Here is a 21249-nt window from a genome sequence, read left to right as displayed (position 1 = left end):
AAACGAATATCCCCACGCAGAAATGCAGTCGTGTTGCATGAAGTGCATATGCGTATCGATAGCTGTCAACATAGCAGCTTTAGAACAAAAATACCCCCCCCCCCCTCACTACGCACAGACATACACAGTCAGAAAGTACAGACTTCTACGGTAGCCGGTGATTGTCTGCGTGCATCGTAGGGAACTCAATCCTTCTCTCTCTACTGCGAACACATTCGCGAACTCACGTACCGGCCTTTCACACCCAGCACACCCCACGGACGTCTCGAAATGATGAATGGCGGGAAAACACCCTGAATAATTTATCCCTACGACCCCCTCCACTCCTCATCATAAAGCAGTACTCCGAGTCGACTGCGCTACCGACTACGTACACGCCTTTCTCGCGGTTCACGCCGAAATATGCATGCGACAAAAAGGGGGTGCAGCCTATCGTGCCACAGCTACCAATAAGACCCGCAATGCGGCCTACGAGGTGGCTCGACCTCTGTTTTGGCTGCGGCTTCATTTGACACGTGCGTACGCGGCAGTCGGCAACCTTTTTGTGGGCAGGTATTCAATAACTAACACAGCGGGAAAGCAATGAACCGCGCCCAGTTGAATCATCTATTTTCTTTGCCTACTGGAGAGAAATTCACTCGCTGTATGCGCCACCACTTTGCAGGTTTCACGGCCTATACGATTCGAACTCGCACCCAGAGTTGTCATATGAGAGCGTACACGCTTCTTACTCACTTTTTTTTTGCATTTTTCTCGCCCCCTTTGGGGCAGGTTCCCGACAAGTAATTTGCATGTTCTTTCCCGCAACTACAGCTTGCGAACGGAAGCTGCTAAGGAAGGGCTGCACCCGGGTACGTGAATGATGACGTTACTGAGATGTCGAGAGGTTATCGTTAACATATTGCATCTTCAGAAGAGTGCCCTTTTTCTGCGACCATTTGTCTTCTCACCAGTAGTGACGATGAGATTCTGTAATTAATCTAGTAACTCGTGTTCCTTCGTGCTTTGGCCCTTCCGAAATAAAGGAGGGGGAGGGGGAGGATTGGGTCGTACGTGATTGGACGGCTTGAGGTGGTCATGAGACAGCCACTCAATAATTGGTGGTTTTTCAGCGAGAAACTAGGAGCAGATGGTCTAGTAAGCCTAGACATCTATGAAAACAAAAACAGGTTTCAACCAGCCGTGTAAAGCTAAAGAAACAGCGAAGTTGATTTTTCTTACGACCACAATCTTTCCTTGGAATAGACAAAGTAGAACTGAACCTGGTGGAACCACAGCCTGTCGCAGACCATGCAAAATGTGCAACACTGCGGCGCCAGAACTAACGTGGAATGCTGGCTGTGGCACCCCTGGTGGAAAAGCGGGCCTTTGGTCACTCGTAATCAGCTGCTCGTGCGGCATCTGCGCTGACTGTCTCCGTCAGAGCGGCTGATAAGCAGCGGCGTGTGATAAGTGATGGCACGAAGGGTTTTTTGCCGACGCCCGAGGTTTTACCACGATGTTTAAAAGCTGCGCTGTTATAATTATTTGTAAAAATATTAGAGACGATAGTCTTTCTTGGGGACCTTCGATGCAAAAATTTTGGTCTGTCTGTCTGTCTGTCTGTCTGTCTGTCTGTCTGTCTGTCTGTCTGTCTGTCTGTCTGTCTGTCTGTCTGTCTGTGTCTGTCTGTCTGTGTCTGTCTGTCTGTGTCTGTCTGTCTGTGTCCCTTAACGGTACCCTAAAAGGCACTAGACGACACCCCAAACTGCCGACCCCATCCGCAGCACCCACCAATATTGCTCAAGATTCAGCGTTCATACTTGTGCGATTGTCAAATTAAAACCAATTATTGCGCATATCTTAGACACCATAAGAACACGTCAATATTCTGTATGTGTGTCTTTCACTAGAAAAGGCATACGTAGGTAATGCTAAGGACCGTAGCGTTCATCATGCTGCGCTGACCATCCAACGCTTCCACGAAAAGGCAAGCGTTTCAAACGCTTTGCTAGGATGACACGGTGGTGGCACCTACCCGTCGCCTTGCATTTTACACCTTATCACCTCCGAGACAGGCGCGCAGGGCGTGCGGACTTAGTTTTGCAAGATAACTGCCAGATAGCGCTCATGTTTCACGAATGACGTCACTTGATGCGCTCGTTCACCTCCACTGCACGCTCGAGGCACTAACGCAGCGACTCCAGAATACCACGACGGCGACCAAAGAAGAAGGCGAGGAGCAGCTGCTCGATTACGGCGACATCCTCGCGTGGTACAGGGAGCAACGGCGTGGCTTCCCGCCTCCGCACAGGGATCTTACCCGGTGGGAGGCGGTGAGGTTGCGCCAGCTCCAAACCGAGACTGTGCTGACCCCATCGCTAGCGCGACACGTGTGCCCCGAACTCTACGTGAGTGAAATGTGCAGTGTGTGCGCGAGCGCGAGAGCCACCCTGGCTCACATACTCTGGGGATGTGACGCAGACAGCGCGGACGGTCCGGTGTTACCGCCGCAAGTAGAACAGCGTGTGGGGTCTACGGACCCAGAAGACCAGCGAAGGGCCGTCCGGCAGCTCGAGGTCGCACTGGCGCTGCAAAGGCGAAAGGGGGACACCCTCAGTAACCCGAGCGGCGACGGGGCACGAAGGCCTTGAGGTCTAGGCCCGCATGACATTAGGACTTCTAGTGTAACGTGAGATAGGGTGAACCCCACGCCCTGCGCGGCCGGAGGGAATCCCGCATGCTGGAATCCAATAAAGTTTATTCTCTCTCTCTCCAGAATACCATTCACCGATTTTCTTGCAAAGAACATCAAATAAACGTTCTGTTCACCCTCTTCAGAGGCAACACTATCGTTTTTCGACGACATTCGCAGTGTAACATGCAGATACGGAGCCAATTTTTTCTCTTCAAAATAACGCCCAAGATTTATCGTCTATAAACCCCGTCTACCGCAATTTTGCTATGGCGTGTATAACGTCATGTGCCGTTCATGTTTTACAAATACTTCATCCGCTCCGAATAGTTGAATTTCAATGTCAAGCTGAGGAAAACTGAAACGGCTTGATTGCATGCGCAGCTGACCACGGCGCGGCGTAGTTGGTTGGAATGCATCCACTCACACAGCAAGCAGTTTGTGATGTTCAGGCTTGCGAGGGCACCGGTGTTGCCCGACTCGTAGGCCTTTCACTTACTTACAAGATTATTAAATACTGTAGGAAACGCTCAACCAAATGCGCTGAAATTTCTCCAGCTTCTTTGTAAAAATTCAATGATTAACCCACGTAACATATATTGCGATGGAAAATTCGGTACCATGGTTCATTTAGAGATAAGAACGTGACGTGCATTCATGACTGTGCGGGTTTTTCAGTTTTATCGCGACAATATCACATGTGAATCTTACCGACTTCACATAAATGTGTTTTGGTGGCATAAAACATGGTCAGATACAGAACGCTGATGCCAGTACGAAAACCCATGCTGCACCACAAAGGGGCATTTGTGGCGGATGGCGCAGAAGAGTGGCTTGTCATCTGAAATTGCCGCTACGTAGCTGGCGTCAGCCCGAGTCCTATTCACAGGCAGAACAATAACGCAATGATTTGATGCCCTTGCAGGTGCTACGTATTTTGCTAAAGGCTTTCATCAGCTGGTGGAAACTTTGTTGCTTGTATTTTTTACGTCAAGATAGTGTTCAAGATGTTTTCGCGCTCATGTTATACGTACTTTGCGTAACTAGGTAGTCAAAAAAGTACGTCCTCGCTTAATATTCATGACATTTATTCTTCGTTTGCCTTTTTATTCAGTGAATATCTATCAAACTTTCTGTAGAGTGCAAATCAGGGACGGCTTTCAGCTCTCCCATAGTAGAGTACCGAGTACTCTAAATCGTTAACCATATTGTCTAAACACACAAATATATGATTTCATTTGTTACAAATCGTGTTTCATTGCATCTATTCTATCGTTATACCATTGTATCATGATATCGCATTGAGTTCTTGTGTACATGTGTGCCAACATTGTCATGTATATTAGAGCAAATGTCTTCACTGTAACGTAGTGATGTTAGTCGTGATACATAGATGTGCCGAAGTGTGTGTGCCCTGTTACTGGAATGGTATGAAGCCTTTGTGATCTGTACATACTGTATATACTTTTTTTTTCTAAACAGTGCAAATATCACCCTAAATTATACGAATTTGTTCTACACACCAGAACATGCTCCTCATTGTGTGAAATCTCCTCGATGAGCAGCTCGAAAAACAAAGCGAATAGGTTGTCTTAATGCGATGGTAAACACTTATCTTTAGAGTAAAAAAGAGACAGCTAGAGCAAGGCCACTAAGAACGCTGGGACTGGAGTTTTCAGTTGTCCTGTACTAATATAGCTCCCACTCTAGTATAAATGCATCCGTGTGTGTTAGAGAGAGAGAGAGAAACTTTTTCAAATCAGGCCGAAAAGATAGTTCTCCTTGGATGGAGCCCTTAGTTCGGGGCCTCATTGGCTCGCGCCATGCCACTTGCTCGCTGGATCAGCCCACGCTGCTTTTACGGCAATTAGCTGGTCGAGGCAGTCTCCAAGGAGGAATGTGAGGGTGGAGAAATATGGAGGTAACCCGTTGGCTGTGAACATTCCCAAGTGCAGTGATACACCATGGGCTTCGCTCCACGATAGGGGCCGTATGAGGGATATAGTGTGGGGTGGAAGAGATGAAGGATGTGAAATATCCCAAATATGAGTAATTATTTTCACTTTACTGCTTGCTTTTCTTGCGCGCGCATTCAAATATACAGAGATAAATCAACATTTTTGGGATCATCTGCGAAATCTGCTATTTGATTTGTTTGTGTACGAGTTGCATGTACAATAGAACTTTCGTTTTTACGAGCTCCGAACAGATAAAAACGCAAGGTAAAAAAAAACCTTGCTCAGCAGGCGGCATACACAATGCTTCGCGGAGAAGAACGAGCACATTAAAGTTCCTACACGGCCGTCTAAAAAGCATGTGGCTCAGAAATAGAGAACCAAGTTTCAAATGAGCCGACCAAAGGCGGCGGGATGCCCGATTGGAGCACGCTTTGAATATTCTAGGTGATATGTCGGCATCTGTGAAAACATATTTATTGCCATAACAATTATGGACCCTCTCTGCTGGATTTTTCCGCCGGCATTCTACGTATATTTATTTATACGTGTCTCTATATTTAAAAAAGCAAGACAAAAAGCACAGCATATCCACAGAGTGAATGATGACGGGAGGGGCGAAACGTCCGTGTGTCTGTGTCTGTCCGTCCGTCTTTCCATCAATGTGTCCACCTGTGTGTCCATGCATCCGTCTGTGTGTCCGTGCTTCCGTCCATGCTTCTGTCCTTGCTTCCGTCCGCGCTTCCGTCCGCGCTTCCGTCCGCGCTTGCGTCCGCGCTTCCGTCCATGTTTCCGTCCATCTGTCCATCCATGCGTCCATCTGTCGGTCCATCCGTATTTGTGTCTGTTTGCCTGTATGTCTGGTACTGCTGGTTACGCCTGACGCAGCACAAGCCTACACTAAGAAGAACTTCGCCTTTAAATTAATCTAGAGAAATAGACCAGCTTTCGGAATCGAATGTCCGACCTCTTGCTTGTGAGTGCGTGATGTTAGCCGCTGAGCCACGAAGGAGCATCTCCTTCACTGGTGAAACAGCAAGCTATTTACACCTACCATTTGCCGCTTAAAATGGCAAAATCGGGGGAAGTATCGTCTTTTCAGCATTACCAGCGAGACGGCGCAATGAGCGCGCGTTGCCAAATCGTCACGACGTGGTGGCGCGCGCTGATGCGTTACTGGCACGCGTGCATTGCCCCGCGGAGGAGGAGAGGTTAGACGCTCACGCGTGCCTGCGCTTATCTCGCGGTGGGGATAATCGCCTTGGGCTTTCACCGCAACGATTCTGTTGTAGTTACCGGGCGCATAAAGGTCCCTGCACTCGCCCTCGCCACACAGTTTCCGTTTGCGAAAAGGGCACGCTTTTCAGACAGAGCGAAGTAACAAATGAGACACTTATTCACGTTCATCTGTACCTGTGAGTACGTTTCGTGCGTCATATGTGCGTATGCAATGCGAGGCGCGTTGTCATCTGCTTGCCATTGTTCACGCGACATTCTAATTCGTTGATATAGCATTCATTACTTCGTCTCTGTGGCAAAGCTGTTACGTTTTAATAATTAGGGATCTGCAATAGTGTCGCAGTGCCATTATTTAAACCCTACCTCCGCCCTCCGGTTCGTACGTGCCTAGTAATTGCTTCCACCGAGTGCAGTTATACACCCCTAAACTCCCTTCTTACCATGAAAAAAACTTGCATCTGTGTCATTACCACCATCATCACCACCATCGTTAGCCTGACCACGCACACTGCCTCTCACATGTTCCGTCAATCAACATGGTCTTATGCTTCCTGCTGTTGTCTAGTTTTATCTGCAAACTTTTTTATCTCATCTGCCCACCTGACCTCCTGTATCTCCCTCGCGTGTTTGCTGCCTTTTAGAGCCTCTGTGTAGAGTCTACCAAACAGAAAACATGTGCCTACTTCACGTTCGGCCTGTTCTTTCTTCCGTAAAGCAGGCATGCTTCTCGTACATTTAATTCGTATTGTAAAGCGGATCATTGTCGTTGGCGTGACCTCGCGTATACCGTTCGTATATTATATTTTAAAGCGAATTGTTAGCATAAACAATATGAACACCAGTAGCACTTGCGTGTGTTCGTTGAAGGAGCTTTTATTTGTACAGTCATATTACCATTATTGTTTCTAATGCGAAGCTCTGTAATGGTTACGAACTTTCGCTAGTATTGGCTGATGTAGAGCTGTCTTGGGTAGCGTTTCCCGACATTGGCTGCACGTTGTTAAAACTGTGGCAGTGTCCACTCTCAATGAACTGCTGGAATGATGAAACAAATTATATTCCCGTCAATTTTATGTCGCGGAGCTTACAAAGGGGACGCTCGTCACTATGCATGCAATGGAGCACCACTTATTCACACCGTGATTTGTGAGGTAGCATACCCATAATCTCTACCAAAAAAAGAAAAAAAGGGAGAGGTGGGAGAGAGAGAGGTTTGTGGGGCTGCTTCATCGGAACTTAACGTAGAGCCAATGAGCATGCGGCTAGCGTTCGTTCAGTTGAGAAGTGCATGAGCGTACGCAATACATTTTTAAGACAGTCGGGAAAATTTGACCCGGCGTCATAGCTATGACTGTAATAACTGTGTATATATTCTATCTTGACTGCATATATATATATTTTCCCGTCATCTGTGCAATAAAATTGGTTGTAAGTGTGCGCTCTGTCCTATCGCTCTACTCTAAGTTCTTCCTTCTGAAACATTCCCTGCGAACTTAAAATGTATATTTCTTTCAAAAACGCAATACCAACCAGCCCAAGTACCCACCCTTTTCTGTAATAACAACGTAAACACTACCTCTAAAGGCATACGTTGGATTCTTGGCAAAAAGGACAATGAAGGGTTGAGAGGGAGAAGTTGTGATTTATCTCTAAGGATGATAAACCGACTAGCCAAACTTTGTTTTTTCTTCGGGACATTTTAAGATTGTCGCAATTTTCTTTTACACACACGATTCATTCTCCGACAACGTAAAGTACTGGTTCGTAGCAAATGTAGCATTAAAGCACCATCTGCGTTACGCGAGAGAGAGAGAGAGAGCGAGATGTTTTTTTGAAAACGATCGTCTTTCTTGGGGATCTTCCTAGCCAAAGTTTTGGTCTGTCTGTCTGTACATTTCTATGTTTGTCCGCCGTAATGATACAGCATACGGCACCAGACGATACCCCAAACGGCCAACCTAATCCGCAGCGCCCAACAATACTGCTCAAGTTTCAGCGTTCATACTTGTGCATTGTCAATTAAAAAGCAATTTTGCTCATGTTTGAAACCATAACAGCACAGCTATTTGTTATTTGTGTCTTTTTACTAGAGAAAGCACACATAAGTAATTCTAAGAACCGTAGCGTTTATCACGCTGCGCTAACAGTGCAACGCGATGCTCAAGAAGGCAAGTGTTTTCAACGCTTGGCTAAGACGACACGGTGGTGGCACCTGCCCGTCGTTCTGCGTTCCACACCTTATCGCTTCGAGACATGCGCGCATCTTTCTCCGTGGGCGCGCACGCGTTCCTTCGTTTTCGAAGATAACTGCCAGATAGCGCTCGTGTCTCACGTGCCTCGATGAGCTCGTTCGCCATCGCTGCACGGATCGAGACTCTCTAACGCAGCGCTTCCAGAATAGAATCCACCGATTTTACAATCCACGAAATAAACGTTTTGTTCACTCTCTCCACACGCAAGAATCGACTCTTTCAACGACATTTGCAGTGCTACGACAATATGCAGCTACGGGGCCATTTTTTTCGGACATTGGTGCGGTAGCTTCCGAGAATACGCACAAATGGTTAAGGTAAAAGCAAGTTGCTATTTCAGTGCTCAGCTGAAAAATCAAAGCTGTGGATTGAAAATGATAAAAAAATATTGATGAAAACAGCAGATAACTGTTCCCTTTAGCTCAGCGAAGCGCAAACGAAAAGATCACATCCGTCAAGTGACAGCCAATAAACAAGTTTAGCGCTAACTGAGTGGTATTCTAGATCAAGTAAACCGCACCGTTTTTAGCCTAACACCACTCATTCGAAGAGTCTGTAAAGCCAAAATGAACTTCGCGTGTGGTTGAGATGAGAACTTATACTTTGTAAATTCGTGCAAAAAAAATTAGCTCGCTGAAGTGGCTCGTAAGGTAAGAGTAACTACGCCAGGGTCGTTCGTTTGTTACACAGCTCCGGATGGGTTCGGGCTTATGTCTGACGTTTACCGAGAAAAGAGAAATATCTTTGATTCTCTTGGACGCAGCCATCCATCAAGCGAAGCGTTTTCCACGAAGGAGCACGAACAGCTGCCTTAGAACAGTCTGTCCGTGGTGGCAGATGGCTAGCTTTCCTTGCAAAAGACTGCATTTCGCCACGGATACATTTTACGTACACCACGTTGCACGCGTTTATTATGTGATGAGGCCTTGAACTTTTTCGTAAGGTATAGCAGCAAGGAATACTTCAGTAGTTTGCATTTTACTTCAGATATAAAAAGAAAAAAGAGACTAAAGTTGAGATCAGCCAATGTTTCGTCAGCTCCGATTGGTCTATACTGCGAATTTCTGACGTAACAGGCCACGAAAAGTATTGTAGAAAAGGTGAACGAGGTACTCGTAGTTCTTACCGGACGCGGTGATCCAGTAGTAGCAGTGCTTGATTGCTTGCCAGGACTTGAGGTCGTGGGATCGAGTCCCGACTGCGGCGCCCACATGAAGAAGGAAGAATTCTCGAGGCCCATGTGCCTAGATTTAGGTGCAAATAAAAATAAGTTCAATTGACTAAGAAGAAGAAGCAAAAGAAAACTGTCGCGTTCGAGTCATCCTTGCCTCATCAAGTGCGAACATTCAACACGAGCGATATCAATAAAAAAATCCCGTGACGATGTCACCGTTACGTCAAATATCACTGACATTTGTGACGTTGTCATTGTTCTGCATAACGCGACGTCACTTTAACGCTAGTAGTGTCTACGGGAGCTGCAATGCACTTCACTTTAGCGAGCATGGGAATCATGGGCAGTACACGCATTTGCCTAATGTCCGTACTTCAGCTATGTTTGGGTTCGCGTGGCTTCAAGTAATTTTGTCACGAAACTAACATCGACAAACGTTCAGCAGTTGCGCTTCACTACGGTAATCTTATAGGGCTCACAAATTCAAATCGGGTCACGAAGTCGAAGACAGTTTGTTGTTTCATTCAAAACAAAGCTAAAACACAGCTGTAAACAAAGCCACAAGTGCGATTCGCAGCCCGTAACTACGAATACTGGGCAAATCTGTGTACTACGCCTCATTCCCAAGGTCGCTGAACGATCGCAGCGCCAGAGTCACCTCTATAGTTAATTTTAACACACTCTGTGGTGTCGTTGTCACATGATGTCATTGCTTGGTTAAAGGCGCGCTGATCACGGAGGCATCGCAAAGCCATGTGGGTTGCTGAAAGCTCCCAATGGGAGGTCTCGGCTGGTTAAAAAAATTGAACTACACTGTGTAAACTCTATAGTGTGTTGGGCAAAAGCCAGTTGCCATTCGAATGACTATGCCTTTGTTTCCTATTTTCTGACACTCGTTCCGCAATGACGTGATTCGAGAGATAGTGCAAGAGGGAGAGGCCACGGCTGTAACGGTGCAACTGTATCTATGCGCCACTGTGCCATCACGGGATTGCTGAGATACTGCAAAGGAGAGGGTCCACAGCTGGCACTGTTCGAGGAAACGGACACGAGTGTGAGACATCAAAGTTTTTCGCATTCATACATCGACACAAAAGAAGAAGACTAGAAGATTTTTGCCTTCTAGTCATGTGAGGCACATGCATAAAAAACCCTATGGGTTTTGTTGACAGCTTGCTGAAAGTAATGTAAGGGAAATGGCGTAGCTAGTCCCACACGTAGACACATTGTTCATAAATGCATTCATTAAGTAAAAGAGAAAATAGGTGACCTTCTCAGCGAGAAAGTACGAGAAGCTTGCACGTATGCAACTCGAGTGAATATAAACCGACAGTCAACAACATCACCAACAACATTATCACCGTCATCATCATCAGCAGCAACTACTACAATAGTTGACGTCACAATCGCGGGAAGATCGACCGATGTCCGAGAGAAACGAAAATGCAGTGCCCTAGTGTACAAGAACTACAGCAACAAGTGACCTTCACACTTTGAGAGGGAAATTACGGACAAAAGATAACGTAGCTCCCTCTCGCAAATAACGAGTTTGGATAAGAATCTGCTCAGGACTGCGTCTATGCAAAACGCAGCGCAGAAGTTGAATGCCCACAAGACCTGATCGAAAGGTGTAAAAAGAACTATCCGTCGACAGTAAACGGCGAGAACGCCGCGATTTTGATTGATTTGTGGGGTTTAACGCCCCAAAACCACTATATGATTATGAGAGACGCCGTAGTGGAGGGCTCCGGAAATTTTGACCACCTGGGGTTCTTTAACGTGCACCCAAATCTGAGTACACGGGCCTACAACATTTCCGCCTCCATCGGAAATGCAGCCGCCGCAGCCGGGAATCGAACCCGCGACCTGCGGGTCAGCAGCCGAGTACCTTAGCCACTAGACCACTGCGGCGGGGCAGAACGCCGCGATTTATTTTCATCTCAACAAAAGCAAAAAAAGTTGTTAATGCAAACGGAGCTGCCCTTCTGCGTTATCTTGGCCGTAAAACCTACGTCCACATCGCGTCTAAAGTACAGCATTCCTTCTTCGACAGAACCGGACTATAAAACGTGCCGTCGTTGAATGAATTCGTATTAGTCTTTTGGTAGGGACATACGACGAATGTTTTAAGGTCGCACGTTTAGGTAATTTGCTGGCACTGTTTCCTCAAAGTGCAAGTCACTTGCGGCAAGCAAACTTTGCAGCGTGGTAATGCTCAATCTGGATGCAGCATACGTTTTGAGAGACGACGTGTCTTTCATACGACAGAGAGACATCTGGGTCCATTCGATGCACTTGAAGCAATCGGAAAGGTTTCACGGGGGTGCTCGGGAAGATCATAAATTGCGCAGCGCAAATTCAGTGTGGCAGACACAGTGTGACACCAGAAACTATTGATCAGGTGCGGACATGCTGTAGTATTTATTTCTGCTCACATTATTTACGTCATTCGCCTAACATTGAGCGACAGAAAATAGTACATGTGGATAGTTTATAAGGCGCAAACGCCTTGGCAGGAACACCGCGTTTGTAAAGAAGGTATGTCAGCTACATCTAAAGGCTGCATCATCTAGTACACGCGCGCACGACTGCACCAAGCCAATACCATGAGCATCGGAGGTGCAGGAAAATTGTGAGCCAGTGCTGCACCTTTTCAAAACAATGACATGGTGCCGAGGTCACCAGTGCTGCATCGCTGAAACGAATGGCAAGGTGCAGCACCTCGTGAAGTGGTTCAGGTGGATCGAACGGGCCCTTGATATAGATGACTTGCATGGACGTTAGTAAAGTTACATGATGGAGCACCAACGTGGCAAAACCCGAACATTCTGATGCCACGTGACTGTAGTCAGAACATCGCTTGCTGATTTTATCGCTACCAGTGCCCAATAGCACTCCTGTGACGTCATAGCGCTGATGCAGGTTGATCACCACGTGATATGCTGCCATCGCGTCATCTAAGCCGTCAGGTCAGAGCTATGTTCTGCGTTTGTGATGTCACGTGGAAGCTGTTATTAGATGGTTTCCACTGACGCCATTGAAACAGCCCTGTAAGAGCCCCACAGCGGGACGCGAAATTTGTGATGTAACGTAAGTGTTATCAGTACATCGCATGTTGCTTCTTTCACGACTCAAGAACGGAGGCACATTCACGCTTTAGTAACGTCGTTAGCACATGTTAATCACGGCATGATTACACTGTCTTGACGCCCTCTAAGCGATCATGCTGTGCATTCATCATGTTACGTGCCAGCTATCATTACAACGGAGGCGTATCGGAGGCAATCGCGGGTAATGATGGAGCGAAAGACGGGGAGAGGTGGAGAGGGAAACGCAGGAAAGGTATCAAGCAGCGTACAATGCAGTCTACACTCCACCTGACGATGAGGAAGAGCGAGACAATATAACAGGTAAGAAGTGAGCAAACGCGATAGAATCAACACCTAGCTCATGGCGCCAAAGGCCATCGATGTAACTTCGCATCAAATCTATAGCCCAAGGGTTCGTAGGTCACGTCTAAGAAGAAGTTAACACTGCATGCAGTATAAGCCCAGTGGCAGACGCTATACAATGCACGCACTCCTATTACGGCACAGGCTTCGGGTATTTCCGCGAGCGATCAGTGCGTACCACTGTTCATTGCTGCCCTGAGTGATAAGCTCCATCGCGCGTCGTGCAACGTTTCTTTGCTTCGCTTAAGGCGACACTGCGATCACCACGTCAGGATGGACGGGCGAAATTAGAAGAAAAGATCGCGTACCATAGTTAACCACGTAAAACCCGCCCGTCGTTCTTGGAGGCGTGAAACAGACGGGACACTGAGATACAGAGGTCAGACAACGAACTGATTTTAGCTACTGTAAGGGCTACTTTACTGTACACTAGTCCAAGTCAAGACGAGAAAATGGTGGTTTCTTTCTCGCCTTCAATATAGCCTCATGCTAGCGCTATTATATACTTATCACTTCATATCTTCACAAAACACGTGCAGAGTGTCAGCATCACGAGCTCAGACTACCAGGATTTCCTTTTTTCAGGGGCGGGGAGGAGGGGAACATGGATGCTATGCACTTATTTATCGGCGTTTGTGTAAAAAGAAAGAAATATCGCTGCATATCTAGGGAGTGAATAATGATGAGTGGGGCGAAGCATCCGTGAGTCCATCCGTGCGTCCATCCATCTGTTCGTCCCCATGTTCTTTCGTGCGTCCGTCCCTGCGTTCATCCATGCATCCGTCCATCCGTGCGTTCATTCATGCGTCTGCTTGTCTGTCTGTGCGTCTGTCCTTTCGTCTGCTTGTCTCTCTTTGCGTCCGCCCGTACATCTGCTTGTCTGTCTGTCCGAGCATCCGTCCGTCCATCCATCCATCTAGTGAACACTCCAAGTACCACCCACTCGCATCTTTTGATCATATACAAGTATACACCGCCATTCAGAGGGCATTTCAAGAACTAAACGAGAGGTGGCTATCTACTACTACTACTACTACATACATCGGGGACGCATGGCCCACAGATTAAACAGCTTCGACTCTAAAAAGCGTGAAGACAGCCCATTGCGCACATAGTCATGCGGGACAAGCGAAAACGGGTGTGTGACTGCATGTCGAAGACGATCCACATCCATCATAAATGGGCCAATCGAGAGCTCACATCGTTGTGACGTGACGTGAACATACTGCTAGCACCGTGAATCGTGCCGAAAAAACCAGAAGCGCCTAGAGCGAACAACGCACTACTCCGTTGTGTTTTGACGTCTTGTTTAGGGGCCCTTTAACGGCACATAAGGCAAGCAGTGCCGTCGATTGCCTACTCAGCAACTGCTGCTTGTGCGTAAGTTGTTGAGCAGAGAATACGTTAAATGTGGACTGAATTTCAACGTTAATCAGGTTATGCCGCTGTGTACATGTCCCGCCGGTTTCCAGCCGTACAATAAACAGAAAGTTTGCATTAGTACTACACAGCAGTAACAATAATAATCTCTAGGGTTTCACGCGCCAAAAAACCACTGATTGTTAGGCACACCATAGTGTTTTGCTCTAGAAGTTTTGACCATCAGGTGAGCCGTAAATTTTCCTATCACTTTTCAGTATTTTGAATTCAATTCAATTTTTCATTCCTCATCAGTACAAGGGAGGTCTCGGAGTTACAAAACTGTTTATTTTCAATAAATCGGTTGTTCGAATGCAGTTCGTTCGTGCCGGGCCTGATTTCATGTGTTTTGAACTTTGCAACGCTGTCTTTATCACCCGAGCGTTCTTTAACGTGCTCAGACACCGCAAAGTACGCGGGATTCTACCACTTTTACCTCTTCAAAACGCGAACGCCGACAGGGAATCGAACGCGCGACTTTCGGATCAGTAGCCGTGCACCGTAACCATGCACTGATCCACCGTGGCGGACGACAAGTTTGAAACTAACCAGCTCGACTCTGTGTGACCGGCACCCCCCCGTACTTTTCTTCTATCTTGCCGGCGTGCTTATTTCGCCCGAGCTGAGCGTAAGAATCCCTGCTCAAACAACGCATGACGTCTCAAATGATGTACAGGATAAGAAAAAAGCCTGGGCATACCCAGCGCACAGACACACTTTCGTTCTAGATTGAGCGCTCACCCACGAAAGGTCCACTTGATTTGCACACGTGCTCCGTTTCTCCGTTCTCCAGCTTTCGGCGAAGCCTACTTTGTAGTCACAGCACAGTCTTCAAAGATGGTTGACCTGTTGATATCTACATACTATTACGTCTGCTTGCAACCGAAAGCCTTGGCAAAAGCGACGGAATCTGAAGTGGGACACTTGTTTGCAGCCGAGTACGCGTCAGCGTAGAGCGTGCGAGCGGCTGGAATTGCTCTGCGGGGCGACACCTTGCGGTAGTGGCGCGCACTCGCGTGGGGTGCCCAGGAGCATGCGCGGCCTGATGGGCACGCTGACCTTCGACAACGTTGAAAGGGGCGCTTGTTTAACTCAAGAACACCACTACCTCAAGTCTCTGCCGGCCATCTCAATTCCGAAATATGACGCGTTTGGACTGATAACACGCGCCTGGCAAGGCGTGCGTTATCTGTCGAAACGAGCTATCTTTTGAAATCTTCGTTTGAACAACCGCACCTCTTAACGTTTTTCAAGCTCCCAATGCATGCCAGCATGTCGACGAAGTAACGCACGTTCCTGGGCATATCATGTTAGCGCCTGCAATAGCTGCAAGGCGTCACCCAGCCGAGAAATTCTAGCATCTCGCGCGCTCTACAACGTCGTGCTTGCGGCTCTACGATTTAATAACGACCACAGTATACGTTCAGTACGCTGTATTTTGCGAACAACTTTTATCTATCTGCATGTAGTACCATGCGCAAAAAAAAAGCACATATCATCTGAAGGTTAACATCCCAAAACCCTAATGATTATGAGAGATGCCGTAGTTCAAAGGCTGCGGAAATTTCGATCACACGGGGTCCTTTAACAAGTACCCCGATCTGAGCGCGCGGACCTACATTTCCACCTCCATCGCAAATGCAGCTACCGCAGCCGCAATTCAATCCCGCGACCTGCGGGTCAGCAGCCGAGTACCTTACCCAATAGACCACCGCGGCGGGGCAAGTACAGTACAGAGAAATCGCCACAAGTTTAAGGGCTAATATCTATCACGTGTTCCTTTGCGCATGTGCAGAGACGCAGGTATAAGAACGTTCTTCATGAATCGAAGCTTGTCGACAGGTTGTATGTCGAAACGCGTCGTCGTTTGGAATATTCAGGTAGACACACGCACCTTTCAACGTTGTCGTGTGATCCACGCTTTATCTACACGTCATTCTATATAGCTTTTCAGATTATGCAAATAATTTTTCTCACTTAATGTACGTGAACATCTTCCACCCCCTCCTGGAAGTACAAAAGGGTGAAACGATAGTAAACATCAGGTGGCCTAACACGTAGCCTTCGCAAAGCCGTTCAGTTCACAATGAGTAAGACTTCAGTAGTTTCACGGCGGTGTTCTTGCGCAAGCATGACCTTTTATGGGGGCTCATATATATGCTAGGTCAACACGCTGGACCCACAGCTGCCACCCTTTCAACACCGAAAAGCGGGATGCATGTCGAGGAGTCGCGTAATGTATCATTACGACGCATTCGTGCGGGTCAATAAGCTGTGGCTGGCGCATTACAGGAGCGCCAATCCATAAACGCCCACTGCTACCCACTTAGGTTTTTTTTTTCTTGGCACGTACGGTCTTTACAGCATAACTTGGTGGCACCGACCAGGGACCGATGCTTATTCCTGCTCTTTTCGTTGTGCAGATTGCGCTATGGCCTAAAGGCCTCTCTACCGGGCTGGTCACGCATCTGCACACAAATGGAACTACGCCAGTAATCACCGATGACACAACAACAGGGAACGAATCTGCGCAAGCGCCTGCGATCTTCTACGCACCTCTACAGCGCAGCTACCACGCCACGGACGAGATCTCGTCGACGCAAGCAGGCGCCCAACAGTATAAAAGCCTGGCTCATGACACGAGACACTTCAGTGGACTTGGTGGCACCGACCAGGGACCGATGCTTATTCCTGCTCTTTTCGTTGTGCAGATTGCGCTATGGCCTAAAGGCCTCTCTACCGGGCTGGTCACGCATCTGCACACAAATGGAACTACGCCAGTAATCACCGATGACACAACAACAGGGAACGAATCTGCGCAAGCGCCTGCGATCTTCTACGCACCTCTACAGCGCAGCTACCACGCCACGGACGAGATCTCGTCGACGCAAGCAGGCGCCCAACAGTATAAAAGCCTGGCTCATGACACGAGACACTTCAGTGGACTTGGTGGCACCGACCAGGGACCGATGCTTATTCCTGCTCTTTTCGTTGTGCAGATTGCGCTATGGCCTAAAGGCCTCTCTACCGGGCTGGTCACGCATCTGCACACAAATGGAACTACGCCAGTAATCACCGATGACACAACAACAGGGAACGAATCTGCGCAAGCGCCTGCGATCTTCTACGCACCTCTACAGCGCAGCTACCACGCCACGGACGAGATCTCGTCGACGCAAGCAGGCGCCCAACAGTATAAAAGCCTGGCTCATGACACGAGACACTTCAGTGGACTTGGTGGCACCGACCAGGGACCGATGCTTATTCCTGCTCTTTTCGTTGTGCAGATTGCGCTATGGCCTAAAGGCCTCTCTACCGGGCTGGTCACGCATCTGCACACAAATGAAACTACGCCAGTAATCACCGATGACACAACAACAGGGAACGAATCTGCGCAAGCGCCTGCGATCTTCTACGCACCTCTACAGCGCAGCTACCACGCCACGGACGAGATCTCGTCGACGCAAGCAGGCGCCCAACAGTATAAAAGCCTGGCTCATGACACGAGACACTTCAGTGGACTTGGTGGCACCGACCAGGGACCGATGCTTATTCCTGCTCTTTTCGTTGTGCAGATTGCGCTATGGCCTAAAGGCCTCTCTACCGGGCTGGTCACGCATCTGCACACAAATGAAACTACGCCAGTAATCACCGATGACACAACAACAGGGAACGAATCTGCGCAAGCGCCTGCGATCTTCTACGCACCTCTACAGCGCAGCTACCACGCCACGGACGAGATCTCGTCGACGCAAGCAGGCGCCCAACAGTATAAAAGCCTGGCTCATGACACGAGACACTTCAGTGGACTTGGTGGCACCGACCAGGGACCGATGCTTATTCCTGCTCTTTTCGTTGTGCAGATTGCGCTATGGCCTAAAGGCCTCTCTACCGGGCTGGTCACGCATCTGCACACAAATGGAACTACGCCAGTAATCACCGATGACACAACAACAGGGAACGAATCTGCGCAAGCGCCTGCGATCTTCTACGCACCTCTACAGCGCAGCTACCACGCCACGGACGAGATCTCGTCGACGCAAGCAGGCGCCCAACAGTATAAAAGCCTGGCTCATGACACGAGACACTTCAGTGGACTTGGTGGCACCGACCAGGGACCGATGCTTATTCCTGCTCTTTTCGTTGTGCAGGTTAGTAACAATTACTCGGTAACCTCATTAATAGACGATGATGTAACCCTGATGGTGCTGCCAAGTCCACGCTTTCTTGTTGCCCTGATTGCTGATTGCTATGATGTGTGTAAGCTGCGGTTACTAACATCGGGTGATGTTGAGCTAAATCCCGGTCCGAATTCTGATTCGGAATCGGACACCCGTCCCAACAATAACATTCTAAAACAAATACTCAAAGAACAAACTAAAACAAATAAAACGTTAAAGGAAGTAGTGGCTAATTTGAAAAAGGTTGAACGAACTGTGGATAATATGGAAACCAGGCTCACTAAAATCGAAAATGATATGGAACGACTTAAACACTGCGAAGAAAAATTGGCCGAGTATGAAAGTAAGCACGCCACCATGAAAGGTGAAATTGGAAGTCTTGCACTTAAACTGGATGATTTAGAAAACAGAAGCCGACGTAATAACTTGATTATCTATGGTGTAACGGAAGAGTCTGACGAAGATGCTATCTTACTGGAAAAGAAAGTAAAAGATGACATTCTGAAACAAACACTCGGTATCGAAGTAAAGACCATCGAAAGAATTCATAGAATAGGCAACCATAGAACCAGCCAGGGAAGGCCAATCATCCTACGTCTCTTCGACTACAGTGAAAAAAACAAAATCTTATCTTGCTGTTATAAACTCAAGGGTACGCCCTTATCCGTCTCCGAAGATTTTTCCAAAAGAGTAAGGGATATGCGCGCGCACTTATGGCACTCTGCGGCTAACGAAAGGGCCAAAGGAGCAAAAGTCAAACTGTCGTTCGATAAACTGAAAGTCAATGATAAAGTTTATACTTGGGACCCAGTAAAGAATGCTAGAACAGATATATCGAAGATAGCGGGTCCACCACGAAACAACCGACCAACTTCATCTACGCATAAAACTTCTACAAATAAGAAAAACTCGAACTGACAGCACAGTACTAAAACACTTAGAATCGTTTCCCTCAATGCCAGAAGTGTGCTAAACAAGTTTGATGAACTAGAGAACATAATTTCGTCCTACCAACCTCACGTTCTAATAATAACAGAGACTTGGCTTCACTCCGGAGTACGTGACTCGGAAGTCGTCCCTCCCTCATACAGACTGCTCCGTAAAGATAGAGGGTCAAGAGGCGGGGGCGTAGCGGTAGCAATTAAAAAAAATATCAAATCCTTTGAACTCGATGGCATTCCCGACCACGAAAGCGTCTGGTGCAAAATAACATATTATGATAAAAGTATAATTGTAGGAGTGGTATATCGGCCTCCAAATGCGGCACCTGACTACATTGAAGTGATTCATGATTATCTTTCAAAGCATACTAACTCTAGGTCAAAAATTATCCTTACTGGGATTTTAATCTTCCCGGAATAAATTGGAACAATGGTTCACATGATGGTCGTGACGTTGCTAGTTCAGAATTACTACTGGACGTAGCGTTCGCGTTTTCATTGAATCAACTAGTAACTGATAACACTCGGATCACTGCGACGTCATCGTCTTTACTTGACCTAGCGTTTGTAAGTAGTACATTAGAAGGTTCTTCTGCGTCCATCGAGAATGGCATTTCCGATCACAAATCGATTACCTTAACCTGCCCTATTTCATGCGCGAAGAAATACAAAAAGCCACTACCTACTTACTTTAAAGATTACGCACGTGCAAATGACCCTGCTGTGCTACGTTTCCTGGAAACACAATTTCATGAATTCATTGAGCTTACAGACGTAAAAGAACTTTGGGCGCATTTTAAAAGCACTGTTAAATATTGCGAAGACACATTCATTCCGAATAAAAAGAAACGCATCAACCGAGAATACCCTTGGATAACGCGTGAGATAATTCAACTGAAAAGAAAAATAAAACGACGGCAGAAAAAGGGAACCAAAAACAACGTACGTGATCTTATCGGGACATTAAAGCATAAAATGTCAGAAGCAAAAACCCGCTTCTTTAACACTACGTTAGCTTCGTTTATGGCGCACTGTCCCAAAAAATTCTGGCGATACTTATCAGATGAAAGAGACTCAATCTCACAAATTAAAAATTCGGAACAAATCATTAAAGATCCCGAACACATTGCTAATGAGATGAACAAGTTTTTTCAGTCAGTTTTCACGAAACATACCAGTAATGCGCTACTACCTCCTTATACTGTGAAAATACCCATGGAAGAATTAATCGTAAATGAGGAGGGCATACTTTCTCTATTACAAAAGCTTGATCAAAAGAAATCTACGGGCCCCGATCAAATCACTAACTCATTTTTAAGCCGATACGCTAATTGGACATCTAAGTATCTCTTTAAAATATACACGTTATCTCTTCAAACTTCACAGATACCAGACGACTGGTGCAATGCTGTAGTAATTCCTATACATAAATCAGGCCCCAAACTAGAAATAAGCAACTACCGCCCAGTGTCACTTACGAGTTCGTGCTGCAAAATAATGGAACATGTAATTTTCAAGGCCATAATAACTCACCTAGAAACAAACGAACTTCTCTACAAACAACAGCATGGTTTCAGATCAGGCCTCTCAACTATAACCCAATTAGCTGAATTAACTCATGACATAGCCAACGCAATCAACGATAACGTCCAATTAGATGCTATATTTTTAGACTTTTCTAAGGCGTTCGACGTTGTCCCACATCTGGATTTAGTCAAAAAACTAACGGCTTTTGGTATTGATATCAAAATAATATCCTGGATCAACAACTTCTTAACTAAACGGAAACAAAGCGTTAAAATTGACAATCAGCTATCAGAACCACTTGATGTTTATTCTGGTGTACCTCAGGGATCGGTTCTTGCACCTCTGCTATTTTTAATGTTTATTAACGACATCCACTTTTCCGTTGAGAACCCTATTCAGATGCGTCTGTTTGCCGACGACTGTGTCGTGTACACA

The 21249-nt window shown here is 46.9% G+C and overlaps 1 long non-coding RNA gene across 1 annotated transcript in view; it reads right to left on the bottom strand.

Annotated features, from left to right (window-relative positions):
* The window catches only part of LOC142768812 (uncharacterized), a 31497-nt gene extending 16027 nt beyond the window's left edge, over positions 1-15470 (bottom strand). Inside the window, exons 1-2 of the long non-coding RNA XR_012885480.1 lie at positions 14907-15470; positions 9247-9364 (exon numbers count right to left, since the gene is read on the bottom strand). This is a non-coding gene — a long non-coding RNA (uncharacterized LOC142768812). The remainder of the gene's footprint in view (positions 1-9246; positions 9365-14906) is intronic.
* Between the last annotated feature and the right edge of the window lie 5779 nt (positions 15471-21249).

The sequence above is a fragment of the Rhipicephalus microplus genome, chromosome 8 (assembly GCF_043290135.1).
Source record: "Rhipicephalus microplus isolate Deutch F79 chromosome 8, USDA_Rmic, whole genome shotgun sequence".
NCBI classification, from domain to species: domain Eukaryota; kingdom Metazoa; phylum Arthropoda; class Arachnida; order Ixodida; family Ixodidae; genus Rhipicephalus; species Rhipicephalus microplus.
The sequence above is the reverse complement of the archived record's forward strand: the minus strand, read 5'-3'. Positions and strand labels throughout refer to the sequence as shown.